The sequence below is a fragment of the Delphinapterus leucas genome, chromosome 13 (assembly GCF_059928025.1).
Source record: "Delphinapterus leucas isolate spDelLeu-1000000601 "Yukka" chromosome 13, BTC_Dleu_Yukka2, whole genome shotgun sequence".
Taxonomy (NCBI): Eukaryota; Metazoa; Chordata; class Mammalia; order Artiodactyla; family Monodontidae; genus Delphinapterus; species Delphinapterus leucas.
This window is the reverse complement of record NC_143141.1, coordinates 79,477,324-79,484,842: the sequence shown is the minus strand read 5'-3', so window position 1 is coordinate 79,484,842 and position 7,519 is coordinate 79,477,324.

Below are 7,519 nucleotides of genomic sequence, written 5' to 3'. Positions count from 1 at the left end.
CCTGTAAATTCTCCCTCACTGTGTGCAGGTTCACGGTCTATGGTGGGACCAGGACTTCAGGAAATGAAAGCTCATAGAACAGGGCTGATATTTAGCTGTGCCTTGGCAGGACAGTAAACAGGCATGACAGATTGTTTGTAGAAGAAATTAATTGGCATTACTTTTCCAAGAGTCAAACGATGCTGAGGAAATGGCTTTTCTCAGATTCACTCCACTGCCTGACAAGAGCCGGCTCTGTGCTGGGCATGGGCCCCGCAGACAGGCCCTTCCTCTGGCCTCCCCTAGCGGGGGGAGTTGGTGCTCCTCTACCACAGGCTCTTTCTCTGAAGAAATGCAGGGGGAGACGCAACATGAAGCACAATGGTCTGTTTCAGCACATTCGCATGTAGGCACATGTAGAAATCAAGACCATTTCGGTTTTGATAAAGAGGTCTAAACTCTTTCGGCTAGTGAATAAATTATGGGTAACTCTCTTTAAAAATTCGTCAATACTGCTATGTTGTTTGTACAATTCTAAAAGACTGTTTCTTTATCATTCAGCTCTAGCTAGGTTATGCCCTGATAACTAATGACTCCAAAATCTCGGGGTCTTATAGCAACAAAGATTTACTTCTTGCTCTGTTATGTGTCTTTCATATGGCTACATCTTCATTCTGGCACACAGACTTAAGGGGCAGCCTCAATCTGGAATATGCTGGTCTTGTGACAAAGGGAAGAAATGAGAGATGGTAGAACCAGATGACAGATCTTAACGTTTTTGCAAGGAAGTGGCTTCTGTTAATTCCACTCACATGTTACCCCAAGTTAATGAACCCCAAACCAAAATCCCATCACGTGGGCAAGCCTGATGTCAGCGGATGGGGAATATAAGCCTTTTACAAGAGGTATACCAAATTGCTAAAAGCCATAATGCGATCTAGCACAATGTCTTTATACATCTTTTATAATGCGATGGATGGGTACCCCCTGGGGTTTCCTCTCTTGGTTCAGTAAGAACTTTTGGGTTTTTTATCCAGATCAGTCTCTCATCAAGAGGCCCCTGGCTTCGTCTGATCTAACCACTTTCTAACAGCTTTTCGGCTCCAGGGTGAGAGAGCCTCCATGGATTGGTCTCCATGTTCTTGCTGCTTGGTGACTGGTCAGTAAGGGAGCTGCACCAGCTCCCCCGCCCAGGCCAGTTGGCAAATCAACTGAAAGCCTTGTCATCACTCCCAGGAGCCAAGCCCTCTCCTTCTGGTTGTGTGCTGCTGCCCAGCTTCAAAGGCTCCCAGGACACATGCAAGGCTGTGGTGTCGGTTGGACTCCGAGAGATATTTTCTCCATATTCTGGACTTACTGATTTATGACAAAAATGCCCAGTTGTGCTATTTAGAGAAATTCTCAGGTTCAGTCATCTCTGACTCTGCTGGAAACCTAGAGAAGTAGGCCTGTTGAACACACAACCTAACCCATGCATAAGAATCACTCGGGAGACTTTTAAAGGCAGAGTCCTGGGTCCCCACCCCAGATATTCTGATTCAGGTGGTTTGGGAATCAGCCAGGAATCTGCATTTAACAACCTCTGGAGGCAACTGCCACAGAGGGAGTCTGCAACATGGTGGTTCTAAAGATCTTGGCAACAAGCCTGGACGGAGACCCACTGCAGGGGCAGGGGCAAGAAAATAGCCACCCAGCATGGAGGGTGCATGGTGAGACCGCGTTCGCACACCAAAGGGGCCTTGCCGAGGGACCAGCTCTGTGGTCATGAGACATCTTGGACCAGGGAGTGACTGCCCTCTCTCCTCCTTCTCTCCACACTTCTCAAGAGTAGTCACTGAAGACTTGGATCACCAAATGCAAAGGCCCCTTGGGAGAGTTCAGACAGTTCCACTTTGGCCGATGCTCCAGTTTCAGCCCCTTCCTGCCGGGCTGGGGTATGACCCCGATTCTGTGCCAAGTGTCTATTTCCTTCGCCACTTCCTTTTCTGCCTTCCACACTCTATACAGTCTGGAAATCCACAGGCTTTTTTCTAGGTACTTTTAAAAAATTATAATAGGTGTTTTTCCTTGTTGTAAAAGTAATATAACACTGTATAGAATCCAGGAAATGTAGGTAAGCAAAAATAAGAAAAAAAATATATCCATGACACTACCACCCCAAAGATACACTATGGGATATTATCTCTTTTTCTCTGCTTATATATTCATCTATTTTATTTAAAATGAGATCATACTGTATATTGTGGTCTTGTAACTTGCTTTCTGTACTTAATGCATTGCAAACAATGTTCCATTACAATTATTCTTCTAAGACAACATTTTTAATGGCTATACTGTATTCCATCGTATATTCCATTTATTTAACCAATTCTCCATTGTGGGACATTTAGTTTCTACTTGTTTTTAAATTATAAACGGTGCTTCAATGAATCTCCTTTTATGAATTGTTGTGAATTACTGTTCCTTCCCTAGAATAAATTGCTGGAAGTGGAAAGTCTGAATGACCAGGGCTTCTTTGGTTCTTTGTGTACCATCTCTGTCAGGAATTTCATCTGATGTGGTTTCAGCTACCACTCCTCTGCTGGTAATTACAAAATCTGGGTCTCGTCCCAATCCTGCTCCTGGACAGTAGACCTCCATTAATAACCCTGCCGGTTGTACTCTCTATTCACAGGTCACAAAAGCACTCCAAGCTCAAGCATTTCCAAGGGTGAACTCAACCTCTTCCTCTTTAATGAGCTCCCTCTCCTTTATTCTCATTTCTGCCAGTGGTACCGGTATTCTCCCAGCCACACAGGCATGAAGTCGGTGTCCTCTTTCCTCTCTCGAGGCCTTTATATTAAATAACTTACCAATGGGAATTCCCTGGCGGTCCAGTGGTTAGGACTCCATGCTTTCACTGCCGAAGGCCTGGGTTCAATCCCTGGTCAAGGAGCTAAGATCCCACAAGCTGTTTAGCGCGGCCAAAAAATTTTAATAAATAAATAAAGTTACCAAGTCTTCTACCCACATCTTCACCTGTTCAGATCTGTCCAATTCTCAAGGCTTATCTCTAATCACCTAATTGTAGAAAGTATATTCTTATCCTTCCAGCCAGACATGAGCCCCAAAGGAGAGGAAGGGGAAGACAAGAAGAAATATTTGAAGAAATAATGGCTGAAAACATTTCCAAACTTGATGAAACCTATAAATCCACAGATCCAAGGTCAATGAACCCCAGCCACAAGAAACACACAAACACAGAACATAAAAATGTACATAATGTAAAAACTGTACAAATCAAAATGTACAATCAAGGAACATCATAAAAAACTGCTCGAAACCAGTGATAGAGAAAAACTTTTAATCACCTGGAAGAAAAAAACCAAAAAGAATTTCCATACAGAAGAACGAAATTAAGCAAGACAGCAAATTTCTCAATGTAAACAATGTGTGCAGAAAAACAGTGCAGCAACATCTTTAAAGTACTGAATGAAAAAAAACCTGACAACCTAGAATACCATATCCTGGGAAAGTATCTTTTGAAAACAAAGGTAAATTAAAGACATTTTCAGACATGCAAAAGCCAAAAGAATCCAGTAACAGCAGAACCACACTGCAAAAAAATGTTAAAACACGTCCTCTGCCTTAAAAAACTATATTAGAATTACCATATGACCCAGCAATCCCACTACTGGGCATGTACCCAGAGAAAACCATAATTCAAAAAGACACATGCACCCCAATGTTCATTGCAGCACTATTTACAATAGCCAGGTCACGGAAGCAACCTAAATGCCCACTGACAGATGAATGGATAAAGAAGATGTGGCACATATATACAATGGAATATTACTCAGCCATAAAAAGGAATGAAATTGGGTCATTTGTAGAGACGTGGATGGATCTAGAGACTGTCATACAGAGTGAAGTAAGTCAGAAAAACAAATATCGTATATTAACGCATATATGTAGAACCTAGAAAAATGGTACAGATGAACCAGTGTGCAGGGCAGAAATTGACACAGATGTAGAGAACAAACATATGGACACCAAGGGGGGAAGTGGCGGTGGTGGTGGTGATGTGATGAATTGGGAGATTGGGATTGACATGTATACACTGATATGTATAAAATGGATGACTAATAAGAACCTGCTGTAAAAAAAATAAAATTCAAAAATTCAAAAAACCCCCAAAAAACCGTCCTCTGGCTGAAGAATGTTAACAGATGGAAATGTGGATCTACAAAAGGAATGAAAGCACCAGAAATGGTAGCTAAATGGGTATATATGTAGGTTTTTATAAATTTATTTATTTATTATTGGCTACATTGGGTCTTCACTGATGCGTGTGGCTCTCTCCAGTTGCGGTGAGCGGGAGCCACTCCTCGTTGCGGTGCGTGGGCCTCTCATTGCGGCGGCCTCTCCCGTTGCGGAGCTCGGGCTCTAGGTGCGTGGGCTTCAGTAGTTGTGGCACGCAGGCTCAGTAGTTGTGGCTCATGGGATCTAGAGCACAGGCACAGTAGTTGTGGCGCATGGGCTTAGCTGCTCCACGGCATGTGGGATCTTCCCAGACCAGGGCTCGAGCCCGTGTCCCCTGCATCGGCAGGTGGATTCTTAACCACTGCGCCACCAGGGAAGCCCTAGGTTTTTAAATTATTTTTCTCTTTAAAAGATAATTAACTGTTTAACCAAAAATAAGAGTCACAGAAGGTCAGAGGAAGAAGGAATCTTGGCAGCCACTTGTTTGCAGAGTTATTTACTAATATCATTCAACTGATGGGAGGGCCAGGAATATAAATCAGGTTTCCTGATGCCTTGTCCAGATTTTCAGCTACCTAACTGAATGATGACAGATACAAAGCTCCTTTCCAACAGACCAGAAAACAGTTACTCTTTTTCTGGTTTCCAGGTCAAATACTTTTCTTCTTCCTTTTCAGACCTTCCTCTAGCCATTCTTGCTCACACACCCCCTCATGATAATATTTGCATAGGGCTTTATAGCTGCCAACCCTCCCACGTCTGCTCCCTCACTTGATCCTAAAAACAACTCCAAGAAGTCTGTAGGCCAGGAATTTGCATCTTCTGGATTTTACAGATGAAGAAACTGAAGCTCAGACCCCAGTGAAATTTCCCAAGATGAGGGAATAATATCTTGGTGAAATTAGGAACTGAATTTCAATCTTCTGTCTCCAGGTCTTGTGCTCATTCCACCAGCGCCATTCTGCCTCCCTCATGTGCCCGAATTTCATGTTATTTGGCAACATTCACCTTGCTCTTATTTTCTCATACTTGAAGTCATGACTTTTCTAGAAAAACAAAGCAACCTCAGAAAAGCAAAGGCACGACTTTTTCTTTCAGTCAACTCTTGAGCTTATTTATAACATATGCCTTCTGTGAAAGGAAAAGGAGACCTGAAAATGGCACACATAGCATTTGCCTACAAGGAACACTGGAACAAACGGACTTAGAACAAACTAAGTTCCACAATGACTGAACAAATTAGCCTGGGAAACAGAGCAATTAGTACACCATCAAACAGAAGGAACAAAATGTATAGTTTAACAATGGAAAGTCTCTTGGTTTCATATTGTAAGACCCTTTAAATGTAGGTGTGCTGTACTCCACATTTAGATAACCCAACTTATACTGAAAATAATCTATTAGCAGTGAAAATTTTGTGGCGACTAATTGTTACATTCAGTAAACATTTACTACTCCCGACCCCACGCCCCCGGTTTGCATAGGTCATTGAACTAAATGCTGTGGATGGAAAAAAAAGAGGCCCTTCTTTCCAAGTTGTCCACTAACAGGGACACAGATACAATATAACATGAGCTATAATGGAGGCAGGTGCTGGAGAGGAAAGGAAGCAGCCCAATTCACCAAATCATCCTCCAAAGCCAATTCATAGAAAGTCCATTTGTCAAATGATCAGAGGAGAGAATGACCAATGTACAGAATTTACCACTTAGTAAAATCTTCTTTTAAGTAGTATTTTTAAAATATTTCAGTATATAAAAATGTATTCTTCTGAGTACTTACTACAAGTCTGCCCTTGTGCTAAACACTGTACACACTGGCTTCATCTTAGGAAGTTACTGTACGAATTAAAGCTCACAGAAGTTAAGTAACTTGGCCACACTTACATGGTAAATCAGTGGCAAAACTGGGGTTTAAAACCAAGTTTATCTGAATCCATCATGTGATTTCTCAGCAACTCCCTACAGTCTTACAGCAGCTACTGATTTTCGGTTATGTACTAGGCACTGTACTAGGGTAGGTACATGAATTACAGCATTTATTTACAACTCTGTGAATTATGAGTCCTTTTCCAGATGAGAGACTCCAAGGAGCCGTATAATTCATTTCAGGACTCTCATCTGTTTGAAACCCGTAGCTTCCTGTCCACTAAAAGACAGTCATCAGGGACTTCCCTGGTGCCGCAGTGGTTAAAAATCCACCTGCCAATGCAGGGGACATGGGTTCCATCCCTGGTCCGGGAAGACTAAACCCGTGCATCACAGCTCCTCAGCCTGCGCTCTAGAGCCCGCGAGCCACAACTACTGAGCCTGCGCACCTAGAGCCCGTGCTCTGCAACAAGAAGCCACCACGATGAGAAGCCCACGCACCGCCAACGAAGGGTAGCCCCTGCTCGCAGAAACTAGAGAAAGCCCGCACACAGCAACGAAGACCCAACACAAAAATAAATAAAGACAGTCATCATAATGACCTACGATGGCCAATTCAAAACCTCTCTGCACTGTCTCCCATCATTCCCCACTCTCCTCCCTCTCCACTCACCAAGCTACTTTTTGAACATACCTGGCGTGCTCCTGCAGGTCCCTTGGCCTGGGATATTCCTCCTTCCTCATTCTCCAGGTCTTATTCACATGTCACCTTCAAAGTGTGGCCTTTCCTGACACCATTTAAAACTGCACTCCCCCCCCCACCTTTCCTTGTTTCTTTGTTTTTCTCCATAGCTCTATCACTAACTTACTATACAGGTTATTTTAAATCATCTGCCTCTTCCCACTAAAATAAGACCAGGGATTTTTTTTTTTTTTTTTTACATTTTGCCCATCCCTACATTTCTTGCACCTGGAACAAAGTACATGCTCAAAACTTATTGAATTGCATTAAACTTTTGCTCAAGATTAAATAGAAGTGAGAATTGGGTATTGAACCCAATAGAGGATGCCAGAGAGAATGTATATTCTGGTGAGCTCAATTTTGGGAACAAGGGCCTCATGGGACCCTTTAGTTGACAGATCTCGGAAACACTTGGAACTTTACAGAGCTTTTGCAGCTACACAGTGTTAAGTAAAAGTTGAGAAAGTGAAGCAAGATAGCCAAAACCACAACACAGAGTGGCATGGACAAGTGTAGATGTGGGTGAAGAAAGCTAGAGAAAGAAACTGAGTAATTAAAAAGATAGGCAAACCTCAATACAATATTTTGAAGGCCAAGAGAAGAGTGACTTTGAAGGTTAGGTAGTTGGTAACACTGAATGATTAAGAAAAAATGAAGTTAGAAAGGATAACAGAACTTTGTGATTTAG